Source organism: Pinus tabuliformis, chromosome Q (genome assembly GCF_031772625.1).
Source record: "Pinus tabuliformis cultivar Carrire ecotype Pingquan chromosome Q, CPIR1, whole genome shotgun sequence".
Lineage (NCBI taxonomy): Eukaryota > Viridiplantae > Streptophyta > Pinopsida > Pinales > Pinaceae > Pinus > Pinus tabuliformis.
The window spans coordinates 535,681,269-535,702,533 of NC_142296.1; the positions used below are offsets into that span (position 1 = coordinate 535,681,269).

At 36.8% G+C, this 21,265-nt stretch overlaps 1 pseudogene; it reads right to left on the reverse strand.

Annotated features, from left to right (window-relative positions):
- Positions 1-4,493: 4,493 nt before the first annotated feature.
- Positions 4,494-21,265, reverse strand: part of LOC149220559 (large ribosomal subunit protein eL8y-like) — a 116,991-nt pseudogene continuing 100,219 nt past the window's right edge.

Here is a 21,265-nt window from a genome sequence, read left to right on the forward strand (position 1 = left end):
GATAGTGATTTCAACCTTGCCTTTCCTTTTTTGGAAAGCCATGGTATGATGGGATTCATTCTTGGTTGAGAATTGGACTGCCGGAAGGTTTTGGATCCAGGTGAGGTGGTCTCAGGAAAATACCAAGGGTTGGGGGTGGATATGGTTTTCTCCGTTAAGCCCTCAACAGGTGGGTGGAGACAGGAAAATTCCTCAAGGGATGGTGAAGGAATACTAAGGCATCCAAGCTTGGTTTTGTTATGTGATCTCGGGACCGGTTTAGGTGAGATCACAATAGAGTGAGGGTGGAGGTGGTTTAACCTTTGGATTCCCTTGGTTGTTTATGGATTGTTTTATCCCATGAGATCCCCCATTCATGTTTGGAATATGGCACGAGGGTGATTGGCTGAAAAAAATTGGTTTAGCCCAAACTATGGTTGGTTGGTATGTGGAAGTCCTTGATTTGGTTGGATTTTGCATATGTTAATATGAGCTAAGTTCCTCTTGTAATTTAGGAGTAAATGTGCTTGCTATGATGTGGCTTTGATGGTTGTTCTATCATTGTTATTGATCTAGTTATATGTTGGTTATAAGCATGGTTTTATGACAGATTCTAGTCATGGCTCTTATCATGTTTGTTTGGAAAATGAATGGTTATTGAATGCATGACCTAATAGATGTTATTGAAACTATTGTGAGAGGGCATTAGACCTTCTTGATGATTCTTAGATAAGTTTTAGATCTCTTTGTTTAGATATGCATTCATGACCTGTAGATTTCATATTCATTGTGTGTTTGATAGAATGATTGTCATGGTTAGACCTGGTTAGGTCAAGTCGTTGTCTAAGCTTTGTGTTAAAGGATTTTTCCTTGTGTCCACTACAAGAAAAAAGGACATTGGTGAGGGGCGAAAAATGTCACCATAAGCTCATTGGTGACAGTCAAAAGAGCCTTCATCACCAAAAATTGAACGTCACCAAAGGTGGCATCGCCAAAAGTATAGGTGTTGTAGTGAAATTCAAATTCCATCACCAATAATGATTTATAATGATGGATAACGACCCTCACCATTTGATATGAGCAATGGTGACGGACCATAGCCTCTGTCACCAAAAATTGAACGTCACCAAATGTGGCGTCGCCAAAAGTATAGGTGTTGTAGTGACATTCAAAGTCTGTCACCAATAATGATTTATAATGACGTATATCGACTGTCACCATTTCATATGAGAAATGGTGACAGACCATAGCTTCTATCACCAAAACCTGAACGTCACCAAAGGTCGCATCGCCAAAAGTATAGGTGTTATGGTGACATTCAAGGCCCGTCACGAATATTGATTATAATGACGGATAATGTCCATCACGAATATTGATTATAATGACGGATAATGTCTGTCACGAATATTGATTATAATGATGGATATTGACCGCCACCATTTCATATGAACAACAACGATTTATTGTGATGGATCTTTCATGGTTGTCACTATTGGTGCATATATATGGTGACGTTTGTTGACCGTCACCAAAAGCTGCATTTCCAGAAGTATAGGTGTTGTGGTGACATTCAAGGTCGGTCGCAAATAATGACTATAATGACAGACATCGACCATCACCATTTCACATCAACAACAATAATTTATGGTTACGGACCTTTGAGGGTTGTCACTATTGATGCATATATATGGTGGCATTTGTTGGCCATCACCATTTCATATTTTGGTCAGGGTCGAAAAATGTCACCAAAGCTCATTGGTGATGGTCAAAAGAGCCTCCGTCACCAAAAATTTATCATCGCTATTCCAAATGGATGTCAAGGCATGATGGAAGCGAACCACCAACCTTCTGCTTGTAAATCAGGTGTTCTTCCATTGAGATAACACCCTTTAAAGAATTAGACTTTTAAAAATTAGACCTTGAAACTTCACAAATTATAAATTCTACAACTTTCAATAAATTAAAGTCTCGGCAATATGTTACTAAACAAGCAAAGAAACATCGAAGCTGCAGGTCCCTACCTAATGGTTATGGAAATTATGAAAAGTGGGTGGAGGGAAAAATAGTTATGTATAAGAGAATAAATATGTTCAGTTGAATACTCGATTAGAAGTGAAACTCTGAAGACATTTATAACCTATAAATTACATATAACTAGCAAATGCACCAAATATTGCAAAGGAAATCTCATAAGTGGATAGCACATGGAAGAAGAGCATTGATGAACACAAATGCAATATGTTAGAGGTTGAGTGAAAGAAAAATCTCAATGTTGTTGCTATTTGGTGTTTATATATCTGAATGATATCTAAACTTCTGTACAAATGTAACATGGATCTAGGGAAACCATGAATGACATATGATAAAAATATATGTATATATATATATATATATATCCCCTTTACATAAACCAACATGCAATTTGGAATTTCACAAGTCCGCATTCAAAACATGACAGCAACCAACAACTAATTTTTTTTTGACTTGAACAAAAAGCAATAGCTTCACCTTCATTCTTGAGTTGCTTCTATATATTTGAATTTGACTTGTGACATTCTTTATCTAACAAGGAATCACAATCATCACTAGTATTAAATTCATCCAACACAGACTTTGGATATCCCACTGACATTGGCGTTTTTGTTGCCATGCCTGAAAACCATGGAGTTTACTGTCGATAGTAGAATAAGATGTGTGTCTACTGCTCAAGAACACATTCCTTATTAACCATTGTTACCTGATAGAAACCAAAGAGACAACACAATATCAATGTACACAAAATCCCCTACTGAAATATAATCATAACTTAGCAAAGTAGTCTAAAAGATGTTCTTAATTAATAAAATTTGTATTTGGAAATATTGTTTCTTTAAATTTAAAAAAGACTATGTTGTACAACACTTCTGTCTATTTATCCAGGCAATTATATCATAGCATATGTCACATAGTAGTATTCAACAGTACCTAAAGTAAAAAGACAAATTTTCTCAAGAAAATAGATTTAGAAAAGAGTTTTGAAAACTATAAGTTTGGCATCAAAGCTTTAATTAGTTTAACAACAAACTAGTTGGAGTTTCAAAATCAAAATCATTCATAAGAAATGAACAAGACAATGGCCAAAATCGCTATTCATACAAATAAAGCTAGAGTCATTATTTCCATTGCAGATAACTGAAATTTGGGCAGTGGTCTAACAGTTAGAGCTTATTTGTTGGGAAGACTTGTCAATACCATCATTTTTTTTCCACAGTTTGTTGTGTCTCTAGATCCAGATCAGATAGTTTGCCATTCTCAAGTTCTACCTTTCAAGTATTGATTTCTGGCTCACCCTTTAAAACACAATTCTACCACTCCATTTTATTTTGTTTTTTCAAGAGAATTGGTAGGACCTTCCCATCCTCTATTTTACATCAACAATAACCATCCATCAATGATATAAAAAATAACAGATACACAACAAATGCTAAAGATGTGCTTGTTATATACCTATGTTCTAGGACTCATTTGACCTTACTAGTGCAAAGAGATTACCCTGAAAAATAACATCCATGTGGAATTTACAAAACTTTTTAAAATCAAACTCCAAGTAAACCAATCAAAATATGAACATCCTTTTAATCAATAAAATCTCTGACTTAAAATTAAAGTGGCCTAGAATTGAATGTTATATCAACCATGTCAAGTAACTAACATCGGGTGACAAATACAAGCCATTCATATTAGATTAGTGAAATAATTGATCTGATAAAGCTCAAAATCAAACAGATGACCTACAATTAAGAAACACAAATAAATGACTTAGAACTAAGAGATGAGGTTGCCCTTTCAACCCTGTTGTTAAATAACTCTTCTTTATGTCACAAACAATTAAACTTTTTCTGATACCAGGTGGAAGTTGTATTGTAACATTAACCTCTGATAGTCAGTGTCCATGACTACTTCTCAAGATCCGCTCCATTACCAACATCTGGGGCTAGATAAGATACATGCAAAAACCATCAACATGAAAATTAAATCTACATCCTAGTAAAAAAATGGGAGGAAAAAAATATCCACAAATTGAAGTAGACTCAGGACAACTCATTCTCGCAACATGATTATCTTGTCATGAACAATAAAAAAAGAAATAAGGAGAAATGTAATTTTTGCCACATTTTGACAATGAATCTTTTGCATATTCTATGAACAATTGATGAAAAAAGTGAGCTAAAACTTGTCAACATCTTGATTATAGTAAAACATAAAGGAACCATTCCAACACATAAATCCTAAATATGAGTATCTATACATATAAGTATTTATTGAGGACATTGTATTTTGTGAAAATATGGAAGTCAAATCTTTGAAATAACACAATTTATGTTACCACTGCCTTACGAAGTCCATTCAGGAATTTCTTAAAAGTTCAAAGTTAAAACAATTAACATGTAGCCTAAAAAAGCTCAGATTTGAAAAAGAGATAACCCAAAGATGTAGAGTATATATCTCTCATTTATATATCCGAGGAGTTATTCTTAAGTGAGCCTCTTTGCTGCTTCCTTGGCCAAAAGTTTTTCCTTGGCCTTTGTTTTTGCCTGAGATTTGGTTCCCATAATGCCACCTCCCCATTGTGGCCAATACTCATCAAACTTGTCATTGAAGTTAGCCTGCAAGAAGAGTTAATTTATAATTTTGATTTTATGTGGCATTGTTTGATGAGTAAAACATAGTGACTTATAATAACTTATGCACACCTTTATTTCCTCGACAATATTGCTAAATTCCTTCTTGTCCTCATTCTTCACATAAGTCAAGCACAAGGTTGTTGCTGTTTTTTGTGCACAATCTGCAACAAAAAATTGCTTAGTGCAAAAGTTCTGCATATTAGTTTCCCATGAAAATTAATCACATATTACTTACAATTTAAGCTTATGTGAACTCTGTCATGCTCAAAAACAATTAACAAAGGTTATAAATATGCATACCCCTCCAAGACATGTTTGCCCTTGATAATTGCATATGGGATGTTTATTTTTCTACAAAGTGCAGGAAGCCATACTACCAACTCAATTGGATCAATATCATGTGCAATGACTACCAATTTAGCTTTACTCTGCACGCACACAAATATTCCTTATCATGACTGAGAAGAAGAAAAAATTTGTTGGAGGAATACATAACAGTACCCCAAAAAGCAAGAGCTTTGTTAAAATGCATATTGGAGAAACATGAACAATTACAATTGCAATACCTGCTCAATAAGGTAGGTTACATGATTAATTCCATATTTCACAACAATAGGCTTCTTCACTTCAACAATCTTCCCTTCTGCCTCAGCCTGAGCCTTTTTCAGAAGCCTTTCCTTCTTTGCAGCTTTATCTTCTGGCCTATATTTTTAAAGCATCTTGAAAAGGTTGGCAACTACATTAAAACAGAAAGAGTATAAGCCAAAGGACTCAACCAATACACAATGTCAAAAAAGCAACCTCAGACAACAGACAATAAAAGATACAACTACTCTAACTACTCTAACAATATACATCGATGCTTTAGAGATCATTTCATAATTAAAAGGAAAAAATGACTTGATTCATAACTAAAATACCAAAAATACTTAAAAGCAGAAAAATTCTACTTCAAGGTGGTCTTGGAAAAAAATAATGTTGCTTCACACTGATCTATATTTGAGCACAACGATAAAAAACATGCACAACAATTATTTCTCATATTTGTCAAACATTGGTCAAAAGAAAATTATATGGTAATCATCAATAAAACCAAATTCATATGTTACCCAATTAAGTCAACAGAATATAGAATTGACTGAGATACTCTACATTAAGTTTCAAAAGCTATTCTGAGTTTGTAACAAAAGCTAGAGTTCCATTAAAAATATAAGATTAGGTACAAAGTTTCAGTTTTATGGCCCACCCCCACCCCCAATTCTGCTTAGACATGGCATTACAATTCTGCTGAGTGTTTTTGACAACCTTATCTTGGAGAAAATACACAGAATATCAATTAACTTAAAATATGCAAAGGGATTCCCACATTTAAAGTCTATGTTACTCATCTTGCCAATGCCTCCTTAATCTACAAAATCTATTCAATAAACTATTAAGCATATCTAAATTGATATAAAAATTCCAAATAAGTCCCGAATCAGAACTATATGTTCAGAAAACCTCACATGTTGTCATGTAATCTAGAGATATTGCATAACGATGCAATTATTTTCTTTCTGGTGCTCTTCCAATTCCTTGTTGAAATTCTTAGCCATCTCTTGCAGCTAGCTCCATAGAACGTCAGTCTTTTGTTCTCGTAATTGAACCTTAAACATGAAGCTCACAATTTTCCTCTACTAGATATAAGATTGTCCGACGATGAATATAACTGCCTCAAGTTCTACTCATGTTTCAACAACTGAAATGGAAAGAGGGAATGAACATTGGCACAAGTGTAGGAGAGCAGTCCTTCAGAAGCTAACAAAGAGGTCAGGAATAGTGGAGGAAGAGAGAAATCCCATGTAGAAATCTAGGCATAACGGACTCCTTCATATACCACTACTCGAAAAACAGTGTAAGTGTGGACTAGCTTCACTGCACTCTTTCACCTCTTCCATTCCAATGAGCCCCAAATCAAGAAGGGTGGGCTACCCCATACACCTAGGTTATAGATCTACACAAAGAGTGATAGAACGTGTAGACCATCAGAAGCAAAGTGGCAATGGTGGGAGTAGTATGGGCTTTAATAGATAGACAAACAAATAGGCACACCAACAGGACTAGAACCATGTCAGTCACCACCTGTCCTAGCAAAGGAATTACATGATTGTTTTATAGACGATATGATCCATTAAGGTAAATAATAAATAACAACCAAAATGATATACTTTCAGGTGTTTTCTCTTAAGTTTTTCCTTTGTTATTATGAGTACAAAAGTATCTTAAAAGCTTATTCCCATGTCAAACTCTGCTCGGCCCTTCTAATAGGCCACGTTAACAAAGTCATGAGTCAGATTTTCTGACAATGAATCAAACTCATAGATATTCAAACTCACCAACAACAAGTCAGGCGCGCATTCCTCGCCAAGGAATGATGCAAATGCGAAGATTAGGTTATATAAGATGTGAACCATTATGACAATGAGATCCATTAAATAAAAGACCTAAGATGTGACTCATTGTGACAATGAGATCCATTAAATAAAATACCTAAGATGTGACCCATTGTGACAATGAGATCCATTAAATATGAGACCTAATGTACGTTTTGAAGGTGGTTTAAGAAATGTTATTATAAGTCGCAAACTATCCCTCGATCGTGGTTAAGGGAATTGCAAAGTCTGTCTTTTTAGTACTTGTGAGCTAACCCTCAGACCTCCTACGCGGTCGTGTGTACAGAGCCCCAGAAGCGATTCTCCGTTGACTAGTCAGTTTTTCCAACACCAAGCCCGACCACAGAGTGCTTGCAGGTAGGACCCTAGCAGGGGTTAAATTTGACACTCGTTTACAAGTTTTTTTCCTTTTTAGACGTCAAATACTTTCGATTTCAAAATATACACATTATTTTTGACTAGCCAATAATTTTTTTAAATGTCATATTGATGAGCATGTAAAACATTGACTAGTTTCAACCTTTTATACATATATATAGATATACGGTTCATGTCCAATGTTACCTTCGAATTTTGTAATTCGACGCCTTCCAGCCACATAGACTCCAAGGGGTTGTGAAAGAGAAAAAACTGTGGTGGGGCAACGCCTTGTTTTTCTGGAGGGTTCTTTCCTGTTTTATTGTTGGATATTTTTTTTTACTTAAATTTGGAAAACACAAGTTCATATCTTTAATGCAAACCAAAACAATAAAAAACAAATTTTTAAATGCATGTATGTAAAATTGAGTTCAATAGTATGGAAATTTGCTGTGACGCTACAGACTTAACTTGTTTCAATTAATTGATACCATAGGTTGGTGAAGTTCTTTACCTCTCCAACCACACAATTATCTTATTGCGTAGCTGCAAATCTACAACTTGCAAGTTATTGAAGTGTGAATTTGCGTGGCGAGAAGGGGCATAGGCAGCACTGAGCAGGCATATAGAAGTTGAAAATCATGGAACCTAGAGATCATAAACTCAAAAGGTCACCCAAAGAGAGAGGTACTATGAACTTGTTAAATTTGTAAATTTGTTTTTGTAATCAATAGAATCAATAAAGACAATCTTTTATTTTTGGTTTTTTTAGTGATTTCAACTTTCAACTTTTTTCTGAAATAATGAACGAACACATCCAATTTTAGAAATAAAATTTACTTGAAAGCAAATTCCTATCTCACATCTTTTTGACTCTGTGCTCATATCACTAAGATCCTCATAGCTTGGTTGCAACCATCATCAACATCAAAACTCAATATGTTAATCATTGAAAAGGGCATAGTGTTGTACATGCTACTCATGTGATTGTCAAGATTAGAGATTAACTTTTCACATAAATATATTGTGATATCGTTTGTAGCCATTCCAACAGTGTAATTTCATAGTTAAAAGATTTACAATAGGGGATGGTACTAGATATTAGTAGTTCACCCTATTGGCCAAGCTTAGGGAAAACAACATTGTCGTTTAATTAGATACAGATTTAAAACCTTGTTTTGAGGGTTACAACTTACCAAGCTCTCTTTTCGATTGTGTTTTCCTCATATCCTAGGGATTCTCATTTCTTCATTAGGATTACCCATGACCAAATTGTAGATGATTAAGTTTACTCGTACCCGTTTTGAGATAGAACAAGTGTAAGGATCTCCCAGGTATTTCATGAAAATAGAGAGAATAAAAAAAGCTAAGGCTAAATAATATATTCTATTGTTCACCCTATGTATACCTATCATCTGCGTAGCAGAATGGTGGAGTTTTGTTGCAAGGTGCTTCAAATTTGCTATAAGGGGGAACATCCTGCTAGGAAAGGTAGGGGAATTGGCATCCATGACCACGTGAATTTAAATTCAAATCTAATTAATGGACAAAGTTATAAAGATAAACTTCCAACAATGTACCCCTTGCTAGGTTGCTAGGTTCACAGGTTAAAAAACCACGATTTACTAAGTGCTAAGTTACAACTTTGCATTCATATTAAACATATTTTTATGCCTCGAGGCTCGAAGACTTTAGGTACCTTTTTGCCGTTTAAACATTTTGAGAGGGAAACGTAGTTGGTGGGTGGGTGATTTATCTAAACCCACTGACCTTTGATAACCACTATGTATATATACACAATATATTTATATTGGATATGTATATACATAGAATATAACATCCGAGGCTCTCTGTAATACATTTATGTAGCAAAGGACAAGTAGCCAGTATACATAGAATATAGCATTCGAGGCTCTCGTAATACATTTATGTAGCAGAGGACAAATAGCCAGTGATGGAAATCCGGACAATCACACAAGTTACATGGGTTGTGAAAGTGTGACTTAAAGAGGTTTGCAATTGAGACCATACTTTTTAATAGTTCTTGGTCATTTCACTATTACCTAATACCAGCTTAGAAGTCTCTTGAAAATAAGAATATGACAAATCCTTATGTAAAATGTGGACGGTTATAAGGGTGAAATAAGGTTCATTAGTAGCCAATTATGGAAAATGAGACGAGAATAAGGTTCACTAATAAAAATATTCAAATAAGTGTCTCTTGCACCATCCATTCTTTGTATGCGCACGTTTGTTTTTGCTTAATTATTTAAAAATTTGTTTAAAAATTTGGCGCTCGAACAAATTAATTTATACATTTTAATTCAAATATAATATGATTTGGTTGGCAAAGGAATAATGTGAACGAGCCTGAAGAATTAAGTGGGAGTTGCGAATTTTATTGGGCCCACTTGAGTTGATTCTTTTAGTGAACAATAGGTACCACGTTGCTACTACTTTAACTTGAGTCATAACACTCAATGAAAAATTGTGAACAGTTAGATTATTCAAATACCTACTCTTATAAATTGACACTAAAGCCGTGAATAAATGTATTAAGGATCACATTGGCTTACATAAAGATTAAAAGGTTAAAATTCTAACAGAATACAACATTCATCATGTAGCTATAAATCTCTATTCTCCTTATTAGAGTGTACCATTGTGTAACGCAGTGTACACTTCCCTTCAGATTCATGGTGTCTCACCAAATGTACAACAGGAATTGTGTGTCATAGAGTGTGTCGCTACTGTAGTTGCCATTCAGTGCCATCCACCCTTTTAAGGTTCGGAAATGACAATCGAATTTTACCATTTAAAATATTGGCCTATTGAATCGTGAGCGTGGGACCGATGGTTAAATTTAACGAGATTTGTTGTGTATATTGGGAATCAGCACCTCCTTTCTACAATAGTGGAATCTGTGAAATGTATTTTTAGTTTTGGACTATATCTACTTGATCCTATTGAAGAATATAGGGCCAATTCCATGGATCAACGTGGAAATTAGTTTCAGGAAAGGATTTGTGTGGAGGAAGGAGGTCCAGGAAGTGATACCTAACCCATTCAATTAAATCACATAGATGGGACACACATAATTAGTTTCTCTTGCAATTTTGGTGACCAAATAAAAGATGTCCATAGTTTTTTTGTCTTTTATATTTGGAATCCATAACACATGCATGCCAAGTGGTTTTTTTTATTTAAAAACCTCACAAAAATCAGGGATCTAATTATACAAGATAAGAGGTTTATTCTTATTCATTTGCATTTTGACTTACACAGATCGAGAAAGTTTCTCAGCCAAAAATAATAGCTATCCTAGATCTTTGTTATTACATGCCATAGTTTATTGGCACACGACATCTACAAAGTCATTTTTAAAACCGTCAATAAAAAAAACTTGTAAAAATAAATATTGAAAGTCATGTGATGGGCAACTTAAAAATAAAACCGTCATTAAAAAAAATTCTGATGGGTAGGGGCACTCGTCAAATTTAAGCTCTGCTTCAGATTCATGGTGTCTAACCAAATGTACTACAAGAATTGTATGTCACAGAGTGTGACACTACTATAGCCGCCATTCGGTGCCATCCACCCTTTTAAGGTTTGGAAATGATAATTGACTTTTACCATTTAAAAGCTTGGCCTATTGAATCGCGAGAGTGGGACCGATGGTTAAATTTAACGAGATTTGCTTTGTATATTGGGAATCTGCACCTCCTTTCTACAAAATTAGAATCTGTGTAATGTATTTTTAGTTTTGGACTATATCAACTTGATTTTATTGAAAGATATAAGGCCAATCCCATGGATCACTGTGGAAATTAGTTTCAAGAAAGGATTTGTGTGGAAGAAGGAGGCCACGGAGTGATACCCAACCCATTAAATTAAATCACAGAGATAGGACACACATAATTAGTTTCCACACTAATTAGTTTCTCTTGCAATTTGGGTGACCAAATAAAAGATGTCCATAAATTTTTGTTATCTTTTATATTTAGAATCCATAACACATGCATGCCATGCGATTTTTTATTTAAAAACCTCACAAAAAACAGGGATCTAGTTATATAGGATAAGAGGTTTATTTGAGATCAAAGAAGCTTCTCAAGCCAAAATAATAACTATTCTAGATCTTTGTTATTACGCAAGGCTTTCATGCCTCAACGTCAGTAACGAAATAGTAAAATGCCTTCGCCTTGTTGGTGTTTTTTCATCCACTTCCACATCCTTCCACATCCTACTTCTTTACATGGAGTTCCGTTAACCTCTTCTATGCTACATTATTACAACATTTCCATCTTCCACAAGGTAGGCCTCGATTCCCCACCGGCAACTTCACCATCTACGCATGCTGCGCCATAATGCCGGAATTCGTCATCTATGCCTCCCCGCGACTGGGCACATAGTTAGTCGTGGCTTTCCTTGTGCGTAACGTGAATGCCAAGCCATACTCAACACTTATTCAGAAGTGTACAATCCATAGCCCTGCCTACCTACTAGATTGTACTGCCGCGGGGCCGAAAAATGGCTTACAACTGCCTCCCGTAGGGGCAGAGACCATGTCTCGGTTCCCCCGTGGCCAATCGTTCTCTTGGGTTGACTACGCATCATCGTCTTGGTAAGAGTGATCAATACTCTACCGTTGTTCCAACGTTTGATTTCACTGTATACCGCTTGACCCTGAATTATCTAGTATTAACAACTGTTGGAAATGGCCCCGTGAGGATCGGATCTAGTGACCCTTTTAAATATAGTGGGGATTATTGAGGGAGTTGTCTATAATGTGATTTTTTGGAGATTCTGGTGACAGAATCTGGCGGAAGAAATTGAGGTTAAATCTTGATTTGTTGCAGTTAAAATGGTTTTTAAACTGTATATTTGGATTCAGCACCCTGGAAAACCCCTGGGACGCTTTGATTGTGCAGAAACTAGCTATCAAACTTGCGATTCCAATAAATTGCTGCCGGATTTTGACCGGAAAAACCCATCGGAAAGGCTTCCAAAAAATCGCATTATAGACAACTGCATTATTGAGAGAGAAAAGACATTACCGATTAAGTAAAAAAGACGGTATTAGCCATGGTTTCGGTTACCCCCCATCGGGGAGTTATATAGGTGTGTTGGCACATGACATCTACAAAGTCACTTTTAAATCCGTGAATAAAAAAACTTGTAAAAATAAATATTGAAAGTCGTGTGATGGGGATTTTAAAAATAAAATATTCGTTAAAAAAATTCTTATGGATAGGGGCACCCATCAAATTTAAGCCCTAGACCCTAACTCGTGATGGGCTTGCAGATTGTTCATTTTCTAACTGCTGGATTGATGGAAAACTAACTGGTGTCTAATAAAAATGTCATAAGTTAAACAAAAACCCTCACTGTCGAGTTCAACTCAAAATCTTGCACTCCAGCTTATAGTTGTTCACGAGTTGAATTTATCAGTGTGTTGTACTACGAAACAACCCCCCCATTTATAAAGAACAGTAGCTAAGGTTAGAGTTATAAATGGGGACCCTTTTAAATTTTTAGGCTTAGGATAATAATACCTAACTCTAAGAAAATACCTAGCAAAACCTTGCAAAACAAACTAAGGATGAAATCCACATCGCATATCGAAAATCACACTTTTTCGCATGACTATCTTAAAGCATCTTAAAAAAATTGTGATCTACGATTAAATCTCCTGTTGCAATAACCCGATAAATAGCACCTTGTCATTTCGCAATCGCATTTCGCACTTCGCAAACTTTGCAAGAAACTTACTATGCCATTAGAATGTTTGTTAGCAATTTACGAAATTGCAATATCCACAATCGCATTTTGCTTGATGGATCTAGTAGCACTATAATGTATCCCTTTAAAGATTGCGATGCACGATTAAGAGCGATAAAACGTTTGAAATAATTACATTTTAAATACCAAAACGAATGAATTGACAGGTTAATAAATATTTAGCAGCCCTAGGAAGGATAATCATTTTCCAAGTTATGGGTAGTTAACATCGAGTATCTCATTAAACCTTTCTCACAATCCAAAGTCATTTTAGAGAAGATTTGATACTGTCTGCGCTAATATATCTTGTCTATTTTAGGCACACTACAAAAGGCATGTCATTAAGAAAGGTGATGCAGAAACAGAGTAAGCAGACCATTGTTGAATCCAAGTTTACAAATATGCCTCCTATCTTCACTAATACAGTTTGTGATGCTGCCGAAGGCGCAACAACTTGGGAGGTCATATACAATAGGCTAGAGGACGAACGTCCTAAAATCACTGTCATGAGAGCTACAACTGACTCAACAAGGCCTTCAGGATTTCAATGTAGAGATGCTTCTTGTGCTTTCCTTCATAGGATAGGAGAAAGAGCTAAAATCCTCCCATACATGGATATGATAAGGTGGGTGATCAAAAAAATTATCATTGAAGATAGGCAATTCAAGAATTCACAAATGGAGCTCATAGGGTCGTTCAGAGCATAGGACTTGAAGAAAATGTACCACATACCTGACCCGCAGGATATCTACGACAATACATTTGTGGCTAACTTCGCAAAGAAGAACCCATACCCCTTTAAGCTGATTCAGGGTTGGAGAGTGTTGGACAAAAAATTCAAATATGACAAATCGGGTGTGTATGCTATAGCCTCTTTGGAAAACCCCTACAACTATGTAGCAACTATGTTATGTAGATTATATGGGCAACCCAATAATATTAAGTTTTCCATATAATGGATTCCTCTGATTGATGCCCATGTTAATTCCCACATCATGAACTGGCCCTCCATCCTATCTGATAACCTAGCCACCACCATTACCAAATATCGACAAAAGAAAGCCTCCTCTTCAGATAACCTCCCTCCGTTCTATTTTAGTGCCTACATTATGGATGCTATCTGTTTTTGCATGACATTTCCAACCATGGGTTGGAAATGGACCTTACAGGACCCCTACCCAATCCATCTTAGTGATAAAAAAATATGGGAATCTCATTACATACCTCACTTCAATAAGATATTTCATGCTGTTGTGCTGCCCCTACATCAAATATTTTTCAATAAGAAATCCACCAAGTTTTCCCAAGAAGCCGCAACAAACCTGTTTACTGTCGGAAAATATTTCATTCAAGAATGGTTCACCTACATTAGGGTTTTTGGTAGCACATCTGATCCACATGTCCTTCCTTTATATGTTTCTGATAAATTATTAGCAAGAGAGATTGCCTACCAGACTGTGGGAAAAGGCCTGACTAAAGTTCTCAAAGACGACAGGAAGTCATTATGGCCCTCTTTCCCTGTGAAGTGTGGTTCTTTTGATTTAGCAAATTTTGTTCATGCTACTAAGGAATCAGCAGATATGGAAGCCCTTAGGCTTCATACATTTCCTAAGAGGAAATTTGATCCAAACAAAGTGGCATATAATGTCACTACTGGAGTAAAGCTCAAGCCATACAACCATAAGGACAACTATTTTGAAGACTTATTACAGTCAGCCATATCCTTTGAACAAGCGTTCAAATGGGCAAAGGCGAATCTAAAACCTGAAGATTTTAAAGCTTTTAGGAATTCAGAAATGAGAGGCTCCAAGTGATCCCAATGCATTTATTAAAGCCCGAGGATAAGCCTGCACTAAGTGTCACTGTTGATAGTGAAGGTCCTAGTTCTCGAGTAGACTCTCAGGTAAACACTGAGAAGACACCAGACACACGGGAAACTCAAGACGCAGATAACACAACTGAGTCCAGCAAGAAGTCAGCTGAGAAATAGTGATGAGCACCCCGACTATAGAGATCAGTTCAGAGGTCAAAGGCTGTAGTTTGGAGCGGGAGTGGGATCATTTTAATAAAAAATTGCAAGGCACTCCCAAAGCAACAAATACCCAAGAAACAGTGGAATGTAAAAGTCCTCTGCATGTTCATAAGGATACAGAGCCCAAGTCTATCGGTGAACAGTCCAATCTTATGGAGGAACAAGCGACAACATCCCAACATACTGAAATTATCCCTACTCTGCCCACATCATAAATTGTTTTGAAAGTCACTGAAATACATCCACTTGATGTGTTCTATAGCTCTCTCCGTAAGGTTGTAGTAAGAAGGCAGAGAAAAAGGAGAAGGGTAGACATACCCGAATTCCCACCTCGAAACGAGCCAATGGACGTTGTTTGGAAAAACATTCCTTTCAATTCGACGGAGAACTTGAGTAGACTATCACAGTTCACAACAACATACGCATCAACCACTATGGACAAGGCTACCGAAGTCTCGTTAAGGGAAAAAGAGGAAAGGATTGCACAACTCGAATAACAACTCGAAACAGAGAAAGTAAGCATAAACATGCAAGCAGTTGAGTAGCTTGCACAATTGCAACAAGACATGGAGGTCCTGAAAACAAGCCATGAAGCCGATATATCGACCAAAAACATGCAACTCCAAGAAATGCAGCAAGCCATGGAAAGACACAAGGATGTTCCCACTACTGAGGAGTTTATTAAAGAGGCACTGGAATTAAATTCCCTTATGGTGAAACAGCAGGAGTATTTCTGCCAAAAGATATCACACATTACTCTCTATCTGACTACTAGTGACCAACTGACAGATAAGGTAATTGACGAGAGAATTGAGTTTAATGATTTGAACACCAAAATCTATGAGTTTATCGAATGGTAGGAAACAGAAGACAAAAGGAAAGCCAATCTACCCGAGATTGAGGAAACTCATAAAGACATTCTCTTCATGGATTGGGAGGCGAGAATCAAACAGGCCGAGCTAGCAGTTGCAAGGACAGCCGGGGTATCAAAGAATATCATTAAGGTAGTGAATCATATCTTATTTTCCACCAATCTCATTAAACAAGGCAATATGAAAGAAATCCCTAATTTAAATGCTCTGTACAAAAGCTGGAAAGAAAAGGCAGGAACTCAAAGAGAGGCAATTATAAAATTGACCATGACCAACTAGGAGTTGTATTGGTAGTATCTTGTTAAGCCACACAACCATATTATGACTCTCAATGGTTCCCTTCATACGACTCAACAGATGCTACTACCTCTCACTGATGCGATCTTCATAGGACAACTCAGGACACATTTATTGGCACCTCCTCAAATTCAACTGATGACCGGTATATGCGATTTAAAGGAAAAGCTGGCAGACAGTAAGTCATCCTCTTAGTTCCGTTCATTTAGCCTCTGTTCATTTTTGGAGTTAGTTACCTAGTTAGGAGGAAGGTTGTTTGAAACCTCCTCAAATTTTGTATAATCTATTTTTACATATTCTAACTCTCATGCATTTAGAGAAGGGTCCAGAATTTTGTCAGAAACATTTGCAAAGAATGCACTATTGTAATTTTGTGAATGCTTTGGTGAAATTATGGAACATGATCATTTCTTTTAGGTATTAGATTACTTTCCTTTGTTGATGCAATATTGTATTCTTGGGAGACAATTTGATTTGAAGAAAGAAGTTGGTCTATGTCATTTGTCAAATGAGCAGGACTTCACACATATGGTATTATTATCTTGTATGATTGATTTTGTTTACATTAAATTAGTGGCAAAACTTTACTTTCATGAATTGTATGTGAGATTTATTGTTTCTGTTAAGCGTTACTTGCACTTTTGTATGATGCCTAGCTGAAATTGTGATTTTCATATATAACTCATCATATATGCGATATATTTTATAAATTTCTTTGACTAACTACTTAGTCAAAGGAATTATCTTTATATGTTATCATCTCTGTTTAGTTGTGTTCAATCTTTATTATCACATGCTAAATAGATATCTTTGTAGATCGCATACCACACACAAATACCTGGGTTTATATTAGAATAAGTTAGTTAGAGAATTGCATCATAGAATAGGTCATTTAGATTATCATTATTCTATTGAAAACACTCATGAACCACCCACTCTCATCTTAAAACCCATTTTGGGAAACTGGTTCCATTATCCCCAGTCGGAGCCACCACTTTTAACGGAAAAGGAACTGCCTTAAGGTCCAAAGCGGGTGGTTATCCCCCATGTTTCGGCAACACAATTCTGAGGCCATAACACAACATTGCTCTAACGTTAAGGGATTAGATGGCACATTCAAGGAGAAAAACTTAGCATTGCTTATAGAATTGAGCAACGAATACAGAACCCATGATGATGAGCACTAAAAGACAAGAGAAAGACCTGAGACAACAATGAATCAGACAGATTACAAGATGGTGGAATGAAAATCTATTTTGGTTTCCTCTATTTGTTTCCTTACTTTACACAAAAAATCGAAAATAAAATAAAAAATGCGGCCATAATCATGAACCTATGAAGCAAACACACCATAAATGTTACTTTTATGGCAACAAATACTAGCAAGTTTCTAATTATTTGTTCATCGTTACATTAAAAGAACCCTAAAAAAAAAACATGGGATGCATACTACGGCATATTAACCAATATTGGACTAACCGAGATTCTTGTCAAGAGCCTTGGTCAACTGGTTTAAGGCTGGAGGAACCTTCAAACACTGGTTTAATACCCTCTGCTACCTCTGGATGTGTATGACCTTCGACTATTTCACGAATTTGTGCAAATCCTTCATTGGTGGCAGAGCTCCCGCAATCCCAAACTGCATGGGCGACTTTTCAAACAATGGATTAACAACCTTCAGGACCTGCCACGAACACCCACATCAATACAAACCATAAAAATCAATAACTTACTACACCCAAAGCAATGGAAACCCTGAAATGATTACATGATAAGTACTTTTATCCTTCTCTCAAAAATTAAAAGGTATCACAATAACCCAAAAACACATAAGTCTTGAATCTACTAACCTTCTTCTTCACAGCAGCCGGAGCCTTAACCCCTCTCTTCGGAGCTTGCGATCAATAGTTGAGCTCAGAAAACATCACAAAGCCCCTTGTTCTGCCTTATTTCATCTATGATCACCTACAACAAAATTGTCTTCATGTTAGGGATTCGACTCTAGGTGTACCATACATGGCGTGACCTTCCACGATCTTTCTTGCAAAAATTATCTCAAACAGATCCCCCTCTCACTCATGAATGATCACTTGCATAGGTGCCTTTAGGCCTTTCCATTTGCCTCTATTTATATTTCAATTTTGAGGTTTCTTAAGAAAACTCTAGATCCTTTTAGATTTTTACCCACTTTCCCTTATAATATTAAGTTGATATTTTTCTCCCACTCACTTAGTGTTAGAACTCATGACTTGGGTACTTTAGTCACCTCCTCATAAATCAAGTACCCTTGATCCATGGGAGTACCTCCCAAGCTACAAAAATTAGCACTCCCTCTTAGCAAGGGAGGTACTTTCATTGCATGGAAGTACATCATGTGCCCACACAGGAACACGATCCTCCTCTTGGAATGTTTTTCACTATGCATCCTCATCTATCTCTATTGCAACCTATGTCACAAGGTTCGTCGAACTTTAGCCTTGAGGTTCGAATTTTGGCGAACCTCAAAAATGTTTTGAGGTTCGTCGAACCTCATCGAACCTCATAGCCAATGACTAAGTCCATTGATCAAAACTCATAACTTCATTTCACAACTCAAGCTTGTATTTTATCCTTGCAGTTTCCAGGTTTGTGATAACATACTTTATGTTTATTGATGTTGATTTATTACTATTTTATCCTATAATTCATTTTAAATTAATATATGTTTATATATATAGACGAACCTGATAGCAAACCTAATCAAAAAATTTGAACTCAAACCGAACCCAATCATTGTCGAACCCGAACTCGAACATGAACCATGTCACATTGATTGCAACAACATAACTTGAAGCATGAACAATACTCTCCTTGGAAGTTTCCCTGCTACTCGAAGCTTCCTGCTTCTTCTTTTCTTGATAGGCCTTTAGACCATTCCATGGCTTCTTCTTGTTAGCTATAGAAGACTCCTTTCTTCCCTATGACGATGCACTGTTCTCGGGTTGCAGAATCTCCCTCTAATTCTGCAAACTCCCTCTCAAACCGGATTCTCTCTGATTCTCAGGAGCCTTCTTGTCTCCTTGGTTGATGGGCTTGGCCTTCAACTTATACAACCCACTCTCTCTAACTCAAAGTATTTCTCTTATACTAGAGTTAGATCCCCTGGGCCTAATGATCACTTTTCCATCTTAGAACATGATCTAAAACCCCTTAGCCTCAATAGTTGAGATAGACAACATGCTAAATTTGAGCTCCAGTACCCATAACACATTTTGAACCCGTAACAACCCTCTTGACTCCATCTTGAATGGTACAATCCTTGCTCCTTTGACTATCGTTTCACTCCTATCACCAATATTTTTGTGTAGCTCAGACTTCCATTATGTCAAGCTATCAAACACTTCTCTCGAACCAGTCGTATACCTCGATGCTCTACTATCAATGAACCATGCACTCTCATCAACAATGCTCTTTGTTGATTTGGGGTAGCATCGGATGTGCTCTATCCATGAAAATTGGTGGAGAGGCTAAAGTACTTGAGATCTCCAAGACTCAAAAAGGGTTTGGGCAGATTCTAACCGGTTTGAGAGATATTAAAATAATTAATATTTTTAATGGAGTTCCTAGGTCTAAACTTAGGAAAAATAAAATATTAATGGGTATTAATATAAAACTGGGTTAGAATGTTCCAAAAGTCATGGATCAAGCCAAATATAATCTTAGCTGTTGATTAGATATTTAATCTCAGTCGTTTATGGACCAACAAGAAAAGTATAAGAGGAGGCTTGAGGGTTGGTTGGAGAACACACCAAAGTGATCAGTCATTCATTTTGCTAGAGTGGGGTTGCTAAGAAAAGTTGAATCAGTGATCAACAATGAGGGGCAGTGATTACGAGGCAAAGAGGTAGGGATAATACTAGGATACCAGCACAGAAGCCAAAGAGCAAGAGAAGCAGCTAGCCCAGGCTACATAGAGCACAACAGAGGTAGTGCAGAGCCCAGCAGAGGTAGTGCAGAGCTCAGAGAGACTGCGCCATCCACACAGAGGGAAGAGCGAGTGATGCAGAGCCTCCCAAAGGCTACGCAATGCCTTATAAGGTTGACGCAGAGGGTCCTGGGGCTGACGTGGGTCAACATGAGGTTGACGCAGTGATCAAAAGGGCCAACGCTGAGCGTCAGTTGTGCCAGAGAGGGTTTCATGGAACATTTTTTTTGAATACTTGTTTCTAGATATAGAGATATTGTTGCCATGTATTTTTCTTTGTCAGGTGAGCCGGTTAGGCACCCAGTTGTACTTAGATAGATTTCATAATAATAAAACCCTCTAAATAGTTGCACCGGTTTTCTCGCATTGGGTTTTCTAGGGACATTGGTCCAAAAATAACGGTGTCACTTGTGTGCTTGTTTTATTTCAGTTGATGATCTGTAGATGTTGTGACTGTATTTTATTTATTTCGATATTTAACTATGTTAAATAACTTGTAAGAATTTAAACAAGTAAGATAAATAAATCAGAAGAATACAAAATAATTTTCTAATGGATAGACTTAGAAAATTCAACATGGAATCAAAGCATGGTTGCATATCAGTGGATAACTGAAGGCATCAACTAGTAGAGCAGTAGCAGTAGATTCAGTTGTCCCAAGTGACAGAGCTGATCTGTGTAGAAGGTGACAGAGGAAGGAGCGACGCAGAGGGATTGCGTCATCAGTCTGGGCGAGAGAGAGGCTAGTGCAGAGGCTAAGGGAGGTAGAATCAGGCTCACGCAGAGGCTAGGAGGGCTGATGCAGTTGGCCGAGGGAGGTGAATTTCCAGTGTCAAGATTACACAGAGCCAAGTGGCTCAATCCTTCAGTTGTTGGGTCACATGAAG